Source organism: Canis aureus, chromosome 25, assembly GCF_053574225.1.
Source record: "Canis aureus isolate CA01 chromosome 25, VMU_Caureus_v.1.0, whole genome shotgun sequence".
In the NCBI taxonomy this organism is placed as follows: domain Eukaryota; kingdom Metazoa; phylum Chordata; class Mammalia; order Carnivora; family Canidae; genus Canis; species Canis aureus.
In genome coordinates this window covers 19,193,830-19,217,177 of record NC_135635.1, presented here as the reverse complement: position 1 = coordinate 19,217,177, position 23,348 = coordinate 19,193,830, and the positions used below count along the sequence as shown (strand labels likewise).

The following is a 23,348-nucleotide window of genomic DNA, read 5'->3' as shown; positions in this document are numbered from 1 at the left end:
GGGAAAACAGTGAAGGGAAAGACTAAATGTAGGACCTGGGGCTTTGACCTTGGCCCATGAGTACATTTTCATGGCTAAGCTGTCAGTCATACACAGAGGGTAGGTGAAATTTGGATGGCGATTTGTTTGCTTACATTAAAGTGATCAAGGATGCTGTAGCGTGTAGTAGAATTTTTAAGACAAATGATAATGCTGTGGAATCTATAGCTGAAGAACCGGTTTTACAATAAAATTTGTTATATTATGTAGGAGAAGCCAGCGAAATGTATGAACTCTGTGTGAGGATCTCCTGAGCATAGTGTTTTTAAAGAGTGTGGCTTCCTGGTCAGACTCCCTGGGTTCACATCTCCGCTCTGCCATTTGCCAGCTGTATACCTTGGGGTAACTTACTCAACCGCTATTCCTCAGACTTCTGATCTTCAATGAGGATAATCACATTTACCTTGCAGTGCTATTGTAAAGGTAAAGTGAGTTAACATACTTCAAAACCAAAGGATGATTTTTGCACATATAAAGTGCATAATAAATGTTTACTTACTACTCTATTGCATGGGTTACAGAGGATCAGGTGGTCCTACCAGCCCAGAAATCTCTGGCATGGTTTACTCTTAGCTCCTCCCTGGCTTAAAATTCTCACCATGGAGAATTTAAGTGTAGAGAAAAAGAAAGGTTTCCAGACAGCCATTTTTTAAGTGTGCATAAATTACTTCAAAAAGAGAAAAAAATCATAACATCATTATGTGGTGGGTGTGATGGTTAGTTTTATGTGTCAGTTTGACTCGTCAGTGGGTACCCTGGTTAAACATTATTTCTGGGTATCTTGGAGGATGTTTCTGGACGGGATTAATATTTGAATTGGTGGACTCAGGTACATTGCCCTCCCCAATGTGTGTTGGTATTATCTAGTCCACTGAGGGTTTGAATGGAACAAAAGGTGGAGGAAGGAGGAATTAGCATCTTTTTTAACCCTGCTTCACTGTTTGAGCTGGGATAGCTCATCTCATCTTTTCTGACCCTGAGACTAAGATATATATAATATTTATTTTCCTGGTTTTCAGGCCTCTGTACTTGGAATGAATTACACCACATGCTTTCTGTGGGACTTCTCAGCCTCCATAATCATGTAAGCCAATTCCTCATAATAAATATCTTTCTCTCCCGCCCTCCTTCTCCCTCTCTCTATCTCTGTCTCTGTCTCTCTCTATGTATATAATCTATTTATATTATATGATATATTTGCATTATATAAATATACTTCATATATTTATATATTTATGTATATACTATATAATATATTATATAAATATAATTTTGCCAATAAGAAAAATAGATCCTCAAAAGGGAAAAGTTACCTCTCAAAACTTATTGATGTACCCAAGATTATCATTCCATGTATCTACCTCTTAATCCCCTTTTTATTTCACATCTACATCAAATCTTCTTCCATTAATATAATTGCCAAGATGATAGAATGTGGGCTGATGTTTGATGGCCTTCAGAAAAGACCTTGAAAACCGAAGGGAAAGTAGGGAACACCCTGCCTTATAGGCAAGGGACAACCCAAAGATTATCAACCAAGAAGCATCCCCTAGATAATAAAGAAGAAGAGAGGAAGCATTGATGAGGAGGAGGAAAACATTTGCTTAACACAGAAGGTTTCTTCCATGATGTGAAAAGGTAAGAAAGAGGTGCTAGATGGAGGTAATCCCTGCATTTCCCAGGTGTCTGGCTGAGAGGATGAAAAAGAAGAAATGGGAACTAAGAAAGTCTGGGATGACTGAGTCTGACTTTCTTTGGAGATTTCCAGAGCATCTATCCTGGAGCTTCACAGTTGGAGGGAAGTAAACATCCAAATCCAATAAATGTTCTAAAAGAAAGCAACCCTCAAGGGGTGCCTGGATGGCTCAGTAGGCTAAGTGACCGACTCTTAGTTTCTGCTCAAGTCATAACATCAGTGTCATGAGATCCAGCCCTGCTTCAGGACTTCTTGCTCAGCCAGGAGTCTGCTGGAGATTCTCCCCCCTTCTCTTTCTGTCCCTCTCCCCTCCCCCACTTTCTCTCCCTCTCAAATAAATAAAGAAATAAATCTTAAAAGAAATAAACAAAAGAAAACAATCCTTGATGAAGAGTTTTTTTTTTAATTTTTGAAGAGTTTAAATGTCTCCTACCCACTTAACAGAAATTGGTATTTGATGGGATTTTTTTTCAGCAAGATTGAAGGTTTTACAAGAAATCTCAAACCCTGTGCAACTTTTCTTCTGAGAAACCTGAAGGTCTTCAAATTTCCATTGTAACAGCTGATGATGATTGCAGTGTGACCCCAGAATAGCATGACTGTGAGTAACGGTCTAGGACATCACAATGTTTTGACTTGATGCTTTTTTTCTTTTCTATAATATGCAAGCAACATGTTTTATTGGTAAAGTGGATTTTAATTTATGTTTATTCTTTGCCACTGACATATTATAAAACCAGTAGTTTTCATAATTTGAGAGAGTCAGGACACCAGATATTTGCTATGTAATTTTTTTTATATACTCAAATGCCTTTAGACAAAACAAGAGCCTAATTTAGCCACCCACTAGCCATGAAAGCATCTGGGGCACATAATATTTTTTCCATGGGGCCTGGATGACTGCTTTTGGTGCTTGTTTATTTGATCTGGGAAAACACAGCTCACAAACAGCATCTGGATTTCAGAGAAGGTTCCTATATTTGCCCCCAAATTCTCCCTTTCAGTCAATGCTATCCAAGTGACTCATCTGCAGGGTCAGAGAGTTGAGTTGCTCAGCAGAGACTAAAATGTAAGACTCCCTGGCTCATTCCCTGTAACCACCAAGCCCTACAATCTCCTCCATGGGTGTGTGGCATGGGAACCTGCATGAGGTTTTGCCAAGACCACCAGGGACTGGGAAGAAAACCAGATCTTATAGCCAAAAGTGGGCAATACAGTTCTGACAAGGGTAAGAGGGACCCTGGAGAGGTTTTCGAAGTTGTTTGTTTGGTTTAAAGAGTTCCCTGCTAAGAGCAGAAGCTGGGGTGCAGTGGGAGGAGAAACTTTTTTTTTCCATTAAAAGGTGTGACTGAGAACTTGCAATTTTTGATGACATGTTTCTCCCCGAGAGATCTTCACTATTGGCAGTCCCATTTGAGACACCGATGAAAAGCTGTGGGGCACAGTTTTCCAAGGTCTCCAAGAGAAACGCAACAGTTGTAACTTAATCCAGTTCCAGTGGGGCGAGTAGCTTAGAGTAAATGAAATAAATAGCAAGTGGCGCTTCTCGAACACTTGAGCGAAGGTGAAACAAGGCTAGGTCATGTCAGTGTCAGCTTGACCTGTACCTCTTATCAGCCTGAGAATTACGGCTTCCCCCGGTTTTGCCCAGCTCCTTTATTTACTTTATTGAATAACGTCTGGAAGCAGGCCACCTACCTAGCTTGACCTCCCTACCACTGTGGTTTTCAGCAATCTGTTTTCGGCAGATTTAACGCCAATCTGTTTTCACTGATTTATTGTATTGCTATGGCATCATTGAGACACACCTCGCCATGAAAGGAATGTTCATGGAACATGGAGATTTCTGTCATTTTAATGAATGCACAATAAGTTTAGACAAAGTGAAGAAATAGCTCATTTCTCAAACAGGCTCGTTAGCTGGTGACCCAAGTTAATGTCTAACTCTGGGCTTCTCACATTTTTTTTTTAAAGATTTATTTGTTTATTTAAGAGAGAGAGGGAGAGAGAGCATGACAGGTGGGGGGCGGGGGCAATGGGAGAGGGAGAGAGAGGGTCTCAAGTAGACTCCTTGCTGAGAAGGGAGCTTGACACTGGGCTCGATGCCATGACCCTGAAATCGTGATGCTGAGCTGAAATCAAGAGTCAGGTGCTTAACCAATTGAGCCACCCAGGTACCCCTGGGCTTCCACATTTTTAATCTTCTTTTGTTTCTTTTTTGTTTTTAACTTAATTTTTGACATAAGGAAGAAGATTCCAGTTACTCTGCAATGTGTGAAATCAAGCTCAGTTATATCTTCAAACATGGTAAGTCTGCTAAGAACTGAAAAGTATGATTATGTTTAAAGGAATACACAAAATACAGGTTAATACTTATATAGCAGTAATTACATAGGGCCATGTCCTCAAAACAAAAAGAAAAAAAATCAAGCTTTTCCCTTCTTCTTGTAAGTGGGGGAACCTAATATTTAAATGTTACTAACTTCCCACAAAGACAGTCAATATTTAAATCCCTGGACTTGGGCAGCCCGGGTGACTCAGCGGTTTAACGCCGCCTTCATCCCAGGGCGTGATCCTGGAGACCCGGGATCAAGTCCCACATCAGGCTCCCTGCATGGAGCCTGCTTCTCCCTCTGCCTGTGTCTCTGCCTCTCTCCCTCCCCTTCTGTGTGTCTGTCATGAATGAATAAATAAAACCTTTAAAAAATAAATAAATAAAAATAAAATAAAATAAAATAAAATAAAATAAAATAAAATAAAATAAAATAAAAAATAAATCCCTGGACTTCTTCCATAGATGTATGCTGGATTAAGTTCCCTTACTCTTCTTACTTTTTCTTTTTTTTCTCTCTCTCTGACTTTCTCCACCTTTTCTTCTCCTTCATCCCTTTTTCTCTTCCTCTATCCATAATTTCACACCTCTTGGCTCTAGGATATCTTTTTTGTTTGCTTGTAATTTCTTCTGCCCTAAATGACAGTGCTTCTCTTGTCTTCTTGTAATATTATATTCTTGAGACTCACAGCTTTCTTTGTCATTTTAAAGTAAATTCATTGTTACAGACCAGATCTATGTTTTATTTATGTATTCTACAGTTCTGAAGAAATGTGCATAGCATTCAGAAACTTTGTTAGAAGCCCTCTCAAATCTTTCCAGTGCTTTTATGGTGAAACATTATCCATCCCAAAGCTAGATATCTTTTGTAGCAGCCATTGTCCAGCCCTGAATGATAATACTGGTAATGAAAAAAATAAAGATGAATATACCAAATTCAGCCTTTAAATAAATCCCACACCACATTTTCTTTCCAACACGTCCATAAAGTCTCATAATTTGGGGAGGCGGGGTTGTAGGTTAGTATAATCATAGCCTTTGGAATAGATAAACCTGACTTCAGATATTGGCTCTGCTACTCACTAGTTCTGTAATCATGACTAAGTTCATCTCTCTCTGCCTCATTTTCCTTATAATGCCTACTCTGTAATATTATGGTGAAGATCAATGAGAAATATCATGCATAGTATTAATATTACTGTATGTTACATAGTATACGTTCAATGGAGCTTTAATGTGATGGGCAAATATTTTTCATTGATGGGAAAGCAGTATCAAAACTGCCACCTTATGTAACTCACATTATTAACTTAAATAGCGTAAGAAAAAAAGCACAATTTCTACAGTTTAAGTTAAATACAACTAATTATTTTTCATAGAGATAGTGTCTTGATTTGAGTCTTAACTAAATTAACTTTATTATAGACTCTGGCTTTGGGACATCTGGTACATTACTCTGGATGTTAAGCTGTCTTCTGAATAAAGTTTTCTCCCTACAATGGTCCCTAGCTGGTTGGTGGCAAGGCAACATTAGTCACCATAATATACTAAGCACATTGTCACTGCAAAGTGATTACCAAGGGGCCCTATTCCATTATTTCTATAATTCCCCAGGACAAATTACCTGAGCTCATTTACAAACCAGGTCTAGTATAAATCCAGAATGTCATAAACAGAGCCCAGAAATTTGTATTTCTCCTGGTTTTCTAGGGGCCATGAATACATTTAAGAATCGTAATGAAAGCTATATGTGACATCCATCACTTTTCTATTTTTTTTTTAAGATTTATTTATTTATTCTAGAGGGAGTGAGCTAGAGCATGCATGCAATGGCAGGGGCAGGGAGGGAGCAGCAATGGGAGAAGGAGAGAAGCAGACTCCTCACTGAGCACAGAGCAGGATATGGGGCTCAATCTCATGACCTTGAGACCATGACCTGAGCTGAAATCAAGAGCTCGAAACTCAACCAACCTACTGAGCCTCCCAGGCCCCCCAACATCCGTCACTTTTCTCATCAGTTGCAGAACCTTCCTGGGTTTATAGTTTTGAAATCTACACAATTCACAAAATCACAGGTGCTGAGTACAACTAATCTTTACTGGATGTCAATGCCTTCATGAAGGTGAAGAATAGTAGTAGAAAATGTCTATTCATGTCTTAGAGTGGAGGCGGGTGGGGGGATGGGTGAAATAGGTGATGGGGATTAAGGAGTGTACTTGTCCTGATGAGCACGGAGGGTTGTATGGAGATATTGAATCACTGTGTTGTACACCTGAAACTAATATTACACTATATGTTAACTAACTGGAGTTAAAATTAAAACCTAAAATAAAATAAAATAAAATAAAATAAAATAAAACTGAATATAAAAGCAATTATCTTGAATTTAAATGGTCTAATGCTCTAATTACTTGAAAATTCCAGGCTAGATTTAAAGAAAAAAACTACTCTTCTGTTTATCGGAGACAAATTTGAATATCGTGGCACAGAATATTTGAAATTTCAATGATGAGGATATTATATTGTATAAATACTAACCAGAAGAACGAAGGTATATTAGGCAAATTTATTTAATGTCAAAGTAAACTTTAAGAAAAAAATATAAAAGATTTCTAAAAGGCTGTTTTCTTTAAGGTAAAAAGCTTAATTCACCAGAAAGAGATATCAATTATAAGTGTCATGTACCTTAAGAACATAACCTCAAAATATATAAAGAAAGGCTGACAGAAATAAAAAGAAATAAATGAGTTTATAATTAAAGAGGGAGATTTTAACACAGCAAGATAATAAATATAACAAGTAGACAAGAAAATACATCAGTAAGGAGGTAGAAGATTTTAATAACATGATTAACCAATTTCTTAGTTGACTATAGGGGCACCTGGGTAGCTCATTGATTGAGCATCTGCCTTTGGCTCAGGTTGTGATCCTGTGGTCCTGGGATCGAGTCCCACATCGGGTTCCCCACAGGGAGCCTGCTTCTCCCTCTGCCTATGTCTCTGCCTCTCTCTCTGTCTCTCATTAATAAAGAAATAAAATCTTTTAAAAAATTACAATGAAAATTGGGAAAGATTTTGATCTGGCTGAAAATAAAACTACATATCAAAACTTGTGAAATGCCACTAATGCCATATTTAGAAGTTTACAATGGTGGATACATTTATTAGAAAAGAAGCAAGTCTGAAAATAAATGAGCTATCATACATCTTAAGAAATTAGGAAAAGAATATCCAATTGAACAAAAGAACGTAAACAGAAGAAACTAATAAAGATAAAAGAAATTAATGAAATAGTAAACAAATAGGCTAATAAAGAAGGAAGTTTCATTAAAAAAATATAGCGAAATTAATCAATGCTGGACAAGACTACCAAGAAAAGAAGAAAGAAGGTACAAATAAGCAATGCCAAAAATGGAGAAGGGAGCAGCAGTGCTGAAGAGCCTGCGAACCTCTGAAAAAATCATCAGAGGCAATAAAATGATGTTGAGATTTGCTTTAAAATAATCCAGGGGAAGGGGGTAGTGGGAAGAATATGGATGAGATAAATTGGCATGTGTTAAAAATTGTCAAAGCTGTGAGATGAGTACCAGCTCTCTAATTTAGCATATGCTTAACATTTTCCAGGGTAGGAAAGGAAAGGAAAGGAGGAATGAGAGGGAAGGAGGAGGAAAGCAAAGAAAGAACTCAGCAGAGTATTATTTGTAAAGTGACTACGTGTCTAGTTTATACTTTTTGACCTGATATCCCAACTGCTTCCTATTTTCACTTGAGTTGCCTTTTGTGACAAAACATTACTTTTAGTACTTATAATAAAATCATCTGGATGGATTGTGTAGACCTCTTCTTTGTACTGTCACCGTCTACTGTGGCTTTATCTAGTGGTGTATGAAATGTACGCTCAGGGCACCTGGGTGGCTCAGTTGGTTAAGCAGACGTCTGCCTTGGGCTCAGGTTATGATCTCAGGGGTCCTGGAACCCAGCCCCACATCAGGCTCTCTGCACAGGGGGGAGTCGCTTCTCCCTCTCCCTCTGTGTCTCCCCCCATGGCCCACTTGTGCTTTCTCTCTCTCTCAAATAAATAAAATCTTAAAAAAAAAAAAAAAAAAGAAGAAAGAAAGAAAGAAAGAAATGTATGTTTAGTGAACAAGGTTCTCACTATAAAACTGAAGATGTTTATAACCAGACTCAGTGCAGCAAACACCTCCCTTCACAGGCAGCAAGGAAGGCACTCACTGATTAAATTAGTTCATTTTTCAGGAGGACAGCACCAGCTGACGCTGGGCTCCGGGGAAGATAGGAGACTAGTCATCTGACAGCCCCTGTTGGCTACTTGGCATTCTAGTGAGTTATGCCATGATTCATGCTGAGACTATGAGATGCATGAAACCACCAGGCTGCCAGAGGTGGAGTCTATGAGAAAAGTGAAAAATTACAGGTTACATGAGGAATTTATGTGGGAAAACAGCTGTGCAGCCCTGCCAGAAAGGGTATGGGCTAGAAAATCTTAACTCTCTTGCTATAATGGTTTTGTCATTCATTGACTGGAGTAACATGTAGAACTATCTATATGTTTCTTTTACTGTTTGGTGATGCTTTTTTACTTTCTAAAAAATAGTTTTGAATTTCAAAAAGCATATTTGGTAAAAATAAATTCTGGATTTCAGTTTCTCAAGAATGTTGCTGATAAACATCTGGACTACACAAATAGGAGTTTACATTTACCCAGTCATCATGGGAGTCAATGTTATTCCTGCTACACACACAAAAAAAGACAGAAGATACAAATTTACTAGCGTATCACTATCTTACTACAAAATTAATATTTGAGATTATTTCTGAAAACCAAAACAAGCAAAAGCAGCTGCAAAAGGTATATTTATATATCATGACTTTCCATTTAGATCAAATGACTGGTCTAAATTAATTCCACTCATTTTGTTAACATAAGATTCCTTGCACTCATATGAAAAGTAAAGTGACAGCTATGAATATATTGGCTCCATTAGTTCTCTAACTTCCTAAACATGTAAGCACTGGCTTTATTCTAGTGTCATCAGACACTTCAAATAGAAAATCAGTTAATTCAACAACTCTTCTGTTGTTTACACAGAGTGAAATGCTTGGAAGTTTATTCTGTTGAAAGTCAGAATGGGACATTTTTGTGAATGCTATTATAAATTTTCTTTAAAAGTTCAACAATAAAGACAAGATTATTCATTTCTGTGATAAAAATACAAATTTTGGTGAAACATGACACCAATACAAGGTAAAATTCTTAATTTCAAATTTGTGTCTTAGTCATTAGTTGTGCTATACACATAATTTAAAATTACACTCAAGAAACTACTACTTGAAATCAAAGCTCCAGTTGTCAATACTTACAGATATATATAAATTTTGACAAGGAACTACCAACATTTTGTGATAAACTTATTAAATTTAAATATACATACACCATAGCCAAACACACGTGCTGCCTTTGCCACTCACTATCAGATTTTAGAAATGTTCAAGCCTTTGAAGAAAAACTATTTAGTAATTCAACCTCAATGACCTACAATGCTTTTGAAGTTCTTAAAAAATAAGACTTCTGAAATTTGTCTTTATTTTTCCAAAATCAATTGTAAATCTTTAATGAAAATATTCATTAAGTGGAACAACAGAAAGCTTTAGTTCTTAGAATTACTAATTGCAATTAGGTAACAAATTTTTTAGAGAGAAATACGAATGTATCCCTTCATTAATAATGGAAGGAGGAACGGAAGAAATTAAATATGAGAACTCAAATGGTGTGTGAGATTTAACATTAAAACATTATGATTGAGATTTGTGATATGTCCACTTGTCATAAGAATGTTTTGATGGACCTTCTATTTTAAATTGGATAAATTTACATTCTGAACTAGAGTGGAATGAAATTGAAAAGGCCTACAATTTTACAGCATATAAATTTAGCAAATGCTCAAAGAATCGTAATCATAGACAACTTGTTTGATGAATCTTGCTAAGCAAAAACATTTTTAGAGAGATGTATTTTAAATTGAAGAGACATAATCTGTGAAAATATGTGGACTGATATATTTACACATTTCTTTATGAAAAAAATTTATTCTTGAAAACTATGATCTTTGAAGTACCTCAACACCTGTAGCAAAAGTATGCTCTCAATTGAAAATATCTCCATCTATAGAAAAACATCAGTTGAAATTGTCAACAACTTCAAATTTAGAAGGATGAGACTCAATTTTGAAAACACCACAGGAAATGCTATGAAAAAATTAAAAATAGTAAGGCAGTATTGTAAAAAAATATATTCTTCAGAAAAATATCAGTGACAAAGTAATATCAGTGATAAGCACAGCCAAGAAACCAACTAGGTAACATGAATATTTACTAAAAACAAATATTTGTATGTCATTTTATAATGTTTCGATACTCAGTATGAAGACTTGTTTTAATAAAAATAGATATGCTCTTTATATTTTATAGAATGGCTTTTATCTTTGAAAATAGATTGTCAGTAAAACCATTTTATAAGTACAGCAAACTGTTTTAGGTAAAGAAATAAATATCTAAATAATTACCCAATTTTAATTATTTGCACTTCCCTTCTCAATCTCAAAAGTGTTCCAGTAGGATTATAAATTATATGATCACTATAATCATAAGCAACTTAAAGAAAATGAACTTAGATTACAAACATCAAAAAATTTCAATTTACTTAAAAATATATGATTACTGGGGTACCTGGGTGGCTCAGTCAGTTAAGCATCTGCCTCCAGCTCAGGTCGTGATTCCAGGGTCCTGGGATGGAAGTCCTGCATAGGGCTCCCTGCTCAGTGGGGAGGTCTGCTTCTCCCTCTCCCTCTCATGCTCTCCCAACCCCCATAATGCTCTCTCTCTGCCTGTCTCAAATAAATAAATAAAAATGCATATACATAGAATTACCAAAGATGAAAGAAGAAATCAAAAACATTAATAACACTATAGTGACCATTAAATAAATAAACTTGGTAAATAAATACTTTTACCTTTGTAACAAAACTTGACAAAGACATTGGCAGGGGGAAAGGGGGCAATTACAGACAAATCTAACTCATGAACATAGAAGCAAAAGCAAAATTCTTAAACATTGTATTAGCAAGCCATGCCAAGGTAAATACATCATGATTAATTTGGGTTTAGACCAAAGAGGCAAAGTTGGTTTAATATTAAAAAATAAATCAGTATACTTCAGCACATGAAGGAATCATGAAAGAAAAAAATATGGTTATCTCAATATTCGTAAAAACCATTTGCAAATATTCAATATACATTTGTGATTTTTAAAAATTCCTTGTAAATATAAATAAACTTTCTTAATCTGATAACAATATCTTCAAAAAACCTTCAGCAGACACTTTATTTTATGTTAATAAATTCTGAAATTTCAAGAATAAGAATAAGAAGCTTAATATCACAGCTTCTCAAAATCATCATGGAAGTGCTATAAGAAAAATAAGAGGTGTAAGGATTGAAAGAGAAAAAAATAAATTATTATTTTCACTGAAAATAAGATTATATAGAAAGTTCAAATAGGGGCATCTGGGTGACTCAGTGGTTGAGCGTCTGCTTTTGGCTCAGGTCAGGATCCCGGGGTCTTAGGATCAATCCTGCATCTGGCTCCCTGCGGTGAGCCTGCTTTTCCCTCTGCCTATGTCTCTGCCTCTCTCTCTCTCTGTGTCTCTCATGAATAAATAAAATATTTTTTTAAAAAAAGAGAATTCAATAAGCAGCTTTTCAAAATTGCTGGGGAAAGATCCATATGCAAAAAATCAATTGCATTGTGGTGACTTGCTAACAAAATGGGAAGTTGAAGTTTTAAAAAATATCATTTTCAGTCTTACCAAATAACCAAGTTTCTAGGAATAAATCTATAGAAAGCCCTGTAAGATGCTTACATGGAAATTTATAAAGTATACAGCACAGAAATCAAAGAAAACCTAAATAAATAAACTATTGGATATACATGCTTATGAAATGTAAAAATTAATTTTGTTAAGATGTCAGTTCTACCCAAATGGACCATACCCAATGGTTCTACCCAATGGTTTAATGCAATTCCCACAACCCCTGCAAAAAAAAAAAAAAAAATCCTAAAGCATTTCTTTAATAACTTCAGCAGATTTTGAAGGGTTGACTCTAAAACTTCTATTAAAAGGCTACCAAAGTCAAGGCTATCTAGGAGCCATTTGAGGGAAAACCAGTAAAAGGATTTGTTCTCCTAGACACCAGATACCAAGACATATTTTAAAGTGACAATAATTAAGACAATGTGATATAGGCTCAAGGATTAACAAATAGGTCTCTGGAAAAAAGTAAAAAGAGTCTATACAGACCCACCCATATGTAGATACTATATTGAAGATGGCGGTGTTACTATACAACCACGGAAAAATAATAATCTTTTTGATAAATATTGCTGGGACAATTGGACTTAAATACGGACAAACTGAAATATCCTCTACCTCAATTATATGCAAATATCCATTTTTGATAGGTTGTAGATCCAAACATGAAAGGCAAACAATAATGTTCTAATGTAAAATATGAGAGTGTATGCATAACCGAAGGGAGAGAAAGTTTTCTTAACCAGAGTATAAAAGACATTATCCTTGAAGGAAAAAGAAAATAGTAAATTGGACTGTATTCAAAGTAAAAACTTTAATTTTTCAAAAGACATCAAGAGAGTGACAAAGGCAAGCCACAGAAAGATGACATTTACCATCTTTAAGTTAACAAAGTGTTCATATACAGGATATATAGAGAAGTGCTACAAATCAATAAAAAGATGACCCACTGAATAGAAAAAATGATCGAAATAATACTTCATTAGCAGCCAATAAATATATAAAAAAACACTCAACTTCATTGTCATCATCAGGGAAGCGCATATTAAAACCATGGTGCAATACCACTACATGCTTGCCAGGATGGCTAAAATGAAAAAGACTTAAAATAACAATTGATGGGAATGTAGACAACTGGAGCTCAGGGCTGGTCAAAGTATCACTTTGGAAAACTGGTAGCATCTATTAGAGCTGAACATACACATATCTTATAATCCAACAATTCTACTCCACAGAAATGCAAGCACATATGCACCAAAAGATTGGAACGAGAATATTCATAACATCATTATTCATCATAGCTGTACCTGAAAACTTTCCACATATCCAGTTAGGATATATTCTTCCCCGGGAAATCTATTCATAATTGAAAACAAGCTACAGTTACTTGCACAACTTAAATGAACTTCACTAATATATTGTTGAGTGATAAAAAAAATCAGATACCAAAGAATATACACTATATTACTGCAGTGTAGCATTAAAGGTCAGGATACTCACAGAATAAATGACCAGATCTTTTCTAGATTACCCAGATAGCTCAAGGTTTCTTAAAGTAACTTGGGGGGAAAAATCAGTCTTCTTGATCATTGTGTGAAAAATACTGTTTCTGTTTGATAAATCTAGAGTATTGATCCTTTCCCTAGAGGGAATTATGCATGCTTGGTTAGCAGATTTGGGGGGAAAAAGTATAATAATATATTTTTTTGTAATAATATTATTATGTCATAGTATGTGGGTCCAAATCTTGATTCTACTATTTACCAGCTGTGAGATTTTAGTCAAGTTACTTACCTTCTCTGTGTCTCAATTAATTAATCTGTAAACAACAACAACAAACAGCTGATAACATTTACCTGACAGGATTGTTGGTTAAAGAGTTAAATTATACAACACAGGCAAAATATGTAAAGCTCCTAGCATTTAACAGTCACTTAATGACACTCATTAAGTGGGTGATAAAATTGTTATTATGCACTCTGGTGTTTTAACCATTAAGTTCATGAAAAGGAAAAGAACTAATATTCCCTGAATCTATTATGCTTCAGGTATGGCATCAGCTTATTTTTATATTTTAGTCAATCCACAAAATAATGTTACTGGGTAAAGATAATTCCTTATTGATCATATTAGGGAAACCTCATAGGAGAGCTTAAATAACTTGTCCAGGTCCAGACAGCTTGTTTTGGAATAAAGGCCTCCTTTTCATAAATATTTTGAATGTCATTTGTCTGGCAGTACATTTGACACCGTCCCCATGTGTACCTGCCCTTCTGTTTTATAAAGTAGCCTTCCTGTTTTTCAGGGTCAGGAAAACTCTCAGACCCCATTTTTTTTCTCTTGGTTTCATATTTCTTGTCTACTGTCTATCTGAGCAGCCGATCCCTCCCTAAACCCTAATCATTTCCTTGTGGATCCAGACCTACAATTAGGCTAATAGGTAGAGGGATGAAATAGATAGAAGGAGACATTCTATTAGCGGCTTTTTAGCATGTGCCCCTCTAGGGAATAAAGGTAAATGGATTCACACCTTAGGAAGAGAAGTTACACTTACCCATCCCTGATTTATCACCACCACCATCATCACCCCCTCCTAACATACACGCTTTGCTGTTGTTTGCAGATTGATTTAAATTAGCCTCTAAGTAACTCAAAGCTTAAATAATGAGGTTCTAATATCCCCAGGCCCCCATGAGGGAGTGAAATTCAAAGACACAAAAACCAAGAACAAGATAAAAGAGGGTCATTTCCATGTCTCTTAAAAATAAATGCAATATTTTACTTCCATGAGAAGTAAGGGACACGGGCTTGAGGGAAGGAATTCTATAAAGTATTAAGGAACGTCCCAGTGGTGAGGTAAAGGAAAACCAATCATGGCATCCACTACCTTGGCTGAGGCTGCTCTCCAGAAGGGCTGCCCAGTTTTCCTGCGGTAAAAGGGGAAGGAGCTAGCACACATATCTTACGAGCATAACCATAATGGACACTGACGCAGAGCTCTAAAAAAAAATGAATGGGCTAATTCTGACTTCTTGAAGTTCCTACAATTTCTAAGCACGGAGAGTCTTAGATGTCAATTTTCTAGCCTTTTCTCTCTGTAAAAGAGATTAAGTCATGCCACTGATCACCTAAATTATATAATCAATCTTTAATGCAAAATAATCATTAAAGTTGTACTGTTTTTTGGTTTGTTTATTTATTTTTATCCAAGTATCATTGATACAGTGTTAGATTAGTTCCAGTGTAAGGATGTTTTGTGGATACAGTTGTCAAGCATAGTAACTGAATTCCTTTTCTCTATAACCAGTTTGGCCACATCATTATAGTCAAAACCTGTAGATAATCAGGTAGTTTAAGTTAAATCAGAACCCCCCCCAACATTTTCAAAACAAATAGATCAGTAGGTGATTATTCATTTCACAGAAGTTTGTTTTTTTAAAGCATCCACCATAGGATTTCTTTTTTTTTAAATAGAAGAGCTGTCTGGTGTATTTAAATTATGATTCTAAAAAACTCCTTTTTTTTTTTTTTTTACACCAGGGACTCAAACCAAGTGAAATATCAGGTCGGTCAAGTTGGGTTTGGAGAATATTTCGATGTTCTGGTTTTGTTCCATTTCAATTGCTTTAGAAAAATTTATAATGTCAGTCATAGCTCAAACTGACTCACAGAGGCTTTTTGGAGGGAGTAAAGTTGAGATTGGGGGGACCTGTGGTTTGTTCACAATGCCATAAAGAAGAATAATTTAGAGTTTTAATTTCTTTCAGACTTGAATCTATTAATGGAATTCCTCTTTCTCTTTAGCTCATAGTTTGATTTTAGTAAACACTCTTAATTTACATATATATAACTTTTCAGAAAAGAAAACTTCTTTGCCTAAAATGAAGTAAATCTGAAACACAAACTAATATTTCTACCCTCTATAAAAGAAGAAACCAACAAAAAGCTGCAATTTTTATAATGATATTAGGTATCTGTAAGTGTTACTCAAGCTTTTCCTCTAAACTGAACAACTCAAATGTCATTAACATTTACCCATAATTCCTGTCTTCAATTTTTTCCATCTTCCAGTATTTTTTTCTCTAAATCATCTTTACCTCTCTATCTTTTCTGTAAGTGTAACCCAAATTTGCAGGTAATATGCTAGTAAAGTCTTGACCATTTCTGAGCATATGAAAAATGCTCATTTTGTCAGTCTCTCTCTGTTCAATTCTATCCCATATATTATCTTAACTCTTTTATTTTCCTCTGTTTTTAAAGACAAGTCACATATATGTTTTATTTCTAGATCATTGTCAGATTAGCTTGTGTCAAGTAGTCATTCTCTATTTTGTATTTCATTGTTTAGATTAAATCCTTGCACTTCTTTCCATTAACCTCATTCTATTATTAATATTCTGTATTTCTTCTTAAAAAAAAAACAATAGCATCATCCAGAAGACTTTTTTAAGATTTTATTTACTTATTCATGAAACATGGAGAGAGAGGTAGAGACATAGGTAGAGGGAGAAGCAGGCTCCCCACAGGGAACCCAAGGCGAGACTCGATCCCAGGATCCCAGGATCACGATCTGAGCCAAAGGCAGATGCTCAACTACTGAGCCACCCAGGCATCCCATCACCTAGAAGTCTTTTGAGCTAATGTCTACATATATCCTTCATGTCATTAGAAAGAATATGGAATAACAGCAGTCTGAGATCTATAGCGATAACACCCCGACTCATCCACCCCAGGCACAGAAAAGCCTTGTTTGAATGGAAGAGACTAAGAGTGTCCCTGATGAAGAGCATGGATTTTGGAACAAACAGACCTGACTTTGAGTCACAGCCGTGCTACATTGTCACCATGTGACCTTGGGATATTGACTTAACCTGTCTAAAGCCTCTATTGCTGCCTCTTTGAGGTGATCACTGAATTACTAGGATGAATAAATGACATAAATGTCATCCCTATGGAAACTGTTAATACCTAGTATATCCTCAACACCATTTTCATTATTTTTACTGTCATTTTCTTTTTGCGCTGTGACAATCAGTGTTATGAGAATATATGTCTGATGGAGAGGACAATGAGAAATTGGGGAGCATATGAGCAGAGAAGTCTATCTTTGAAATTTCTGGGAGATTTTCAAATCCTCTGCTTCTCTAAGAGATTCATTTGTTGACACTGACTTAGCAAAGTGGATGATGTAGAGCATAAGACAGCATCATTATCCTTGCCATCATTGAAAGACATCAATCCAGTCATTAAAAAAAAAAAAATGCCATGCTACAGCCTGACCTCTCAGAGCACAACTGATGTCATACAAATTGACAAGCAAATGAAAAGAAACAACCAGAGCAGCGTTGCTGGAATAGCCATAGGAGAATATAAATCAATACATATGTTCTATCAAGTATTTCAGGAAGTAGAAGAGTATAGTATAAGCAAAGAAATCCATAGGCACCTGTAGTTCAAAACAAGAAACAGTCTTCTTTGTATGAAAAGACTGCCTTCAAGTTTTCTTTGGGTGATGGTTGATGGTGCCAGGAAATCACATCGCTTTACATTGCATAAAGACTATGTGTATACAGAACCGTGGATACCAACACAAGTTGTTTCGCCTTGGAATAAAATCTGACTGTTTTCTACATATTTAACCAGAACATCCATTTGAAACTACTCAACTTTTGGAGAAACATAGTGGTATTTAGAATTCTATTTAACAAATTTACTAATTACTGTGTTAAACATTCATGAGTCTTGGTAAAGAGACTTCAATCTAAAAGTCTCAGACATTGCAGTCAGTTTATACTCACTATTACCAGGCGACTTGCTGGTTATATAGTTATAGTTTCTGAGCCCTTAGTGATTAGGTGTCCAAGCATTTTGATAATGTGCTCCATTATTCTTGGAACTCACTACATGGCCTTCTCCACCTCAGGACTTCACTCACAGGGATTTTAATTGGAACTCTGTTTTATTGTTTAATGAGAAGGGAAATAGTATCGACCCTATCTCTTATTCTAGTATAGGAAGAAGAATAAATGTGCATCCCATGTTTTATAGACATGTTTTATATATGATTGGCCTTTGTTTTAACTTCTTTTTGTTACTCCTAATACCCTATTATGCTGCTTTTGAGAGAAAGTCCTATTTTATTTTCTTAGACTAGACGTTATGAACTGTTACATCTCTACACTTTTGTCTCTACAGTCCATAATCCCAGGATGCCCTTCTCCCCTGTCTTTTGACATATATTCATGCTTCATATTAAAAAAAAAAAATAAGTGCATTCCAGGGGCACCTGGGTCACTTGGTCGTTAAGCAACCAATTTTCTGTTTTGGCTCAGGTCATGATCTCAAGGAGTTGAAATTGAGCCCCATGTCAGACCCTGCACTCAGCATGGAGTCTGCTGGAGGTTCTTTCCCCTTCCCTCTCTCTCTCCCCTTATGCTCCTCCCCCTGCTCTCTCCCTCTCTTTCTTTCAAATAAATATATCTACAATTTAAATTAAATATATTCTTTCAGAGAGAGCATTCCATGATCCCTTCAAATTACCCTAGGTGAGCAGAATCAATAGAGTCCTACTGTAGATTTCTACGGCATGTTTTTTAATGGACGTCTAGTTGGCATACTAGTTCCATTAGTCTCAGGTGTACAACATAGTGATTCAGCATCTCTGTACACTATGCAGTGCTCACCACAAGTGTAGCTGCCATCCATCCATTACAGGTATTGCTATTACAGTACCATTGACCATATTCCCTATGCTTACCTTCCACTTCCATGACTCACTCATTCCATAACTGGAAGCCTGTACCTCCCACTCTCATTCACCCATTTTGCCTACTACACTTTGTTCATGCATCTATCTGACTTGTTTATTTAATGTGACTTGTGGAGTACTAATCCCAGTAGGGGCATTTAAGGGCAGCAACAGCAGCTCGAGCAGGGACCAGCAGACAAGGCATCTCCAAGGGCCAGCAGTAGCAGGGATCTCAGGGGATTTTGACAAGACCAGGAGGCATTACCACAGTGAACTGGTCTGGGAGAGAACCAAAACGGTGTTTGCAACAATGGGGACCAATGCTTTAGTGAGTGGGTCACGCCTGGATACCGCTGAGTAATCTGAAAGGAAATAGAGCCAACAAAAAAACTCTTTGGGGAGAATCATTTTGATCCTGTTTTAACCCCTGGAAAACACTAGATGTATTTATGAACTCATTTTTCCCTTTCAAATTGCAATTCTTGGAGGCAGGGAATGTTTTCTTCTTTCTAAGTCTGGGTTGTGGTCTTGCACATAGAAGCTGCTCAGAAAAATCTATATTGAGTTACATTATTTCAATCAGCTTTTTTGAATATTAGACCAGTTAGATTATTACTTCAAGAATTTCTAGGAGTCATTCATCATAAGAAAAAGATCAATGGTGATTTTCAGTATTTGTCAGACTTTGAAATGTGCCTTGGCTTACATGCTGAACAAACCAGAAGATGAGAACATTTGAGGTTTTACTTCTCTTTCTTCCTGTGCACTGATTAAACCTAATTTCCTATTGTCAGTTTCTCGTCCTTTCTTCCAAAATTGCTTTCAGAAAACATAGCTGTTTTTGGCATAGCTCTTTGCACACGGAACTTTTCTATTCAACTCCGAGCATAAGAATCACTTCATTAAATAATAATAATAATATCCCTAATTTATATATCACTTTACACTTGTGATACACAGACACACATTCTCTCATATGACTCTCAAACCAACCCTCTTTAAATAAACAGGGTAACTATGATTGAATCCATTATCTATGTGGAAGCTGAAATCATTAGAAGCCAGTAAGTCAGAGTTCAAACTAGGTCTTCTGTCTCCATATTTATATTCTTTCCACTGCACTAGAAGACATCACATCCTGGTACTTTCCCTCCAACTTTGCTCTGGGAACATCTAGAAAGCACTTGTGAGCTCAGGTTTCCTATTCACCGCCATCTCTCTCTTGACCACATCCCTTCAAACTCTGCCCTTTGCAGATTTTGACCTCTGAGTGTCTCTGGACTTACATAATGGATTTGTTCTTCCCAGGGTAACCAAGTAAAATATAACAAATACAAGGAACAGCAGAGTGGGCAAACACAAATATGTATTGGCCTATTAAATCATCTATTCCCCAGAACAATGGTTCATAGAAATTGGAGATGGAAAAGACCTATGAGGTCATCTTATCCACCCCCAGGACAAAGCAGGTTCAAGCCCAGAATACTAACAGCCAAGATGTCATTTTGTTTCCAGCCCTGCCTTTGAGGCTCTAGATTGTATCTGCTGCTGGAATCTGCTGGAGGGGAAACAGCAAAGTGATCTCTAAGTTTGAGCATAACTGGGGTCCCCAGGGCCTCACTGCTCTGTGCAAAGGACAGTGAACTTGGAATCCATCAATCCTCCCCTAATGGATGTGGTCCTAATCAGCAGTGATTCCTGCAGAGGCTTTCACAGGTGAGTGGTTGAGAATGAAAATCTGACCTCATAAAAGGCCACAAGCTCAAATCCTTTCTGGTCAGAATTGGCCAATGGGAATGTCCTACTGCACGCAGACGGTTTGAATCATGAGAAACCTGCCAAAACCTGCACCTTGGGTTTATTTTTCTCTATCATTTCCTAATTTATCACTGAGGCAGATCGGTCAGGGAGGTGGAGTGCTGAACATTGTGAGAAACCCCTCAGGATCCCCTAAAAACATCACTGTTTGTAGAGCGACATTAACATAGAGAAGCATCCTTTATGTGGACCTTCTTACTTTAACCCTTCTTATTTGAAAGAAGACTTCGTTAAATATTCTTGGAAGAAAGCAGATCCATGTTCTGAAGGCATAGGGAGACTACTGTGCTGAGAGCTTTACAAAAATCGATAATATAATAAAAACAAAAACAAAAAAGGAATAATAACCGAGTTCAGATCAGCCATGTGACCAGCAGTAAGGTAGTAAGGTACTTCCCTCTTTCCCTTAGAAAATAAGAGTGTCAAATCTCTTTGCTTCTAAGATGCATTCTACATCTCAACCCTCCAAAAGAGCCCCAAATAACTATTGATTTTCCACAAAGCCTGTGGAAAAATGACTCCCCTTTTTCTCTGATTTGTCAAGATGCCCTCCACCTGACCTAGGAAGAGAGCTTGGAATGGCAAGAGATGGACCTCCTTTTCATGCTTTGGTTTTCAGAGCTCAATCATATTAGTGCCTTCTATGATGAGAGATTCTAAGAAAACAATCAGTAAGTTCAGAAAAACATGGCACCCTGTATGAGTTCAAATTCCTCCAGAAGCTTTGGGCAGGAAGGAGCTCCAAAGCAGCACCCTCTCTCCATCCCTCTTCCTCTCCATCATCCCTTCCCAGGTCCAGCAGGTCTGTTCGTGCCACCTTTGGGAAACACTTCTCTCTTTTATGCCCCAGGCATTCCTAAAGAACTCCTAGTCTGAGTTCCTGGCTCATTAGAAAGTTATTCAATTGTGGCCTCAGTAGCAATAAAGACTTAGCTCTTTCAATAACCCATCTTTAGCCAACATTGTGTGTTCAAACTCAGCTTTGTGGGGTGCCTGGGTGGCTCAATCAGTTAAGTATCTGCCTTCAGCTCAGGTCATGATCTCAGGGTCCTGGGATGGAGCCTCGCATTGGGCTCCCAGCTCAGTGGGGAGGTCTGCTTCTCCCTCTGTCCCTGCCCCCTCCTTGTGTGCTCTTTCTTTCTTTCTCTCTCTCTCTCTCTCTCCCTCTCAAATAAATAAATTAATTAATAAGTTCTTTAACAAAAAAAAAAGTTCCTTCTTACTTGTCCCTCTTCCCTTCTCTTGTCACTTTTGGGTCATTGTGTTCATGATACAAACCCTCTCTGTTTCCCTCTCTGAATTGCTCAGTCCTCCCTGAGGACCAGCCTCCACCCCACTCCATCTGTCTCTTTCCTTTCTCCCTGCCCCGCTCCTATGGCCTTACTGTCCCTTCACCATCTGTCAGCAGGTGAAATGTGAAATAAGCCACCAATATACCTCAGGGCTTAAGAATTTCAGAAAAGATTCACCTCACCCCCTTCAGGCCCCAAGTGCTCTATTTCTGAATCATCAGGTGCAAAATACGGTCTGCCTGTCTCTTCACTGGCCAACAGCTGATAACATAATATATTCCACTTGCACAGATTATTTTTTATGCTCTCACTTGTTTTTGTTAATAGGAAAAAGAGGATAGAGTATTGAGAATGAGAGAAAGAAGACAAGAATGGAAAAACTGAGCAAATGTTTTCTCAGTTCATCTTCGAGCAAATTAAGAAAAGCTGAATCAAAGTATAACTTGCCCCTTACTTGAACCTCTGAATTTTCTCAGGGATAAAAAGGACTGACATAATTGTATCAGAGTGAACTGGTAAATGCTCAAAGCAGGCAAAAATAAGGTAATAAAGTTCTGTATGGGAGGCCTGAGTTGGGGAATGACAGCTCTGGGTATATGTGAGTGTCACCTACCCCAAGCATCTACTGATGCAGAGGTAGGAGCTAACATCTCAATGATGCAGTAGGAGGAAAAACATTATAAAAGACTCTGGGATCTGTGCTGCAAATGCCCTCAGTACCTTTGATGGGTCTGTTAACCCTCTCGGCACCATGTCTTAAACAAGCATGAGAGCCCAATTACACATGGCTCAGTAGGGAGAATTAAGCTTGATTCTCTTAGGATCCTCTTCCTCACTTGCTGCTTGGTTTGACTACTTTTAATCCAGTGTGTTTTGGGGCATTGGAATGGGGGAAATAAGATTTGTTTTAAATTTCAACTTTTAGATTTGAATATTTGAAAAAAGGAGGAAAAATCAGTCAAGTATTACGATCACTAACCATTCATACACACACACACACACACACACACACACACACACACACACACCTTGGTCCACCATCTATTTGATACTCAAAGCGTGATTCCTGGACCAGAAGCATGAGTCTCACTGGGCAATTGTTAGAAATGCAGAATCTGGAGCTCCTCCCTAGGCCTATGGGCTCAGCAGCCAGCTGCGTTTTTATAGGAAGCCTAGGTAAATTGTTTGGGCAGCATGATCCTACAGCCATCCTAAAAGGCAGAAAGAGGGGCACAGTCTGACAACACGGAAGGGAGGCATGTAATTGTGAAGACTGTGATAAATTGGAGAACATTTCCTTAACCTTACTTTCAGCCTATGTCAGGAATAAAGTAGGACAGTAATCAACACGTTGCACTTTGTTGTTTCTAAGGCAAGTCTGAATCTGTCACTCTCACCCTAAAAGCTCAATCTGAAATTCCAATAGGTGCCTCCAGCAGAACAATGGTGTTTCACACACAACTGCAAAAATCACCCAGGAAGGCTTTCCCCGGGCAATGTAACTGGGTCTCACATTCCGGTACCCAGTCCAATCA

At 37.2% G+C, this 23,348-nt stretch overlaps 1 long non-coding RNA gene across 2 annotated transcripts in view; it reads left to right on the top strand.

Annotated features, from left to right (window-relative positions):
- The first annotated feature begins 253 nt into the window (after positions 1-253).
- The window catches only part of LOC144297624 (uncharacterized), a 71,188-nt gene continuing 48,093 nt past the window's right edge, over positions 254-23,348 (top strand). The window contains exons 1-6 of one of the 2 annotated variants that reach the window (XR_013364583.1): positions 254-462; positions 1,059-1,123; positions 2,210-2,336; positions 3,982-4,042; positions 20,219-20,419; positions 22,141-22,372. This is a non-coding gene — a long non-coding RNA (uncharacterized LOC144297624). Of the gene's footprint in view, positions 463-1,058; positions 1,124-2,209; positions 2,337-3,981; positions 4,043-20,218; positions 20,420-22,140; positions 22,373-23,348 lie in introns of those variants that run through there. The other variant, XR_013364584.1, reaches the window with a different exon arrangement.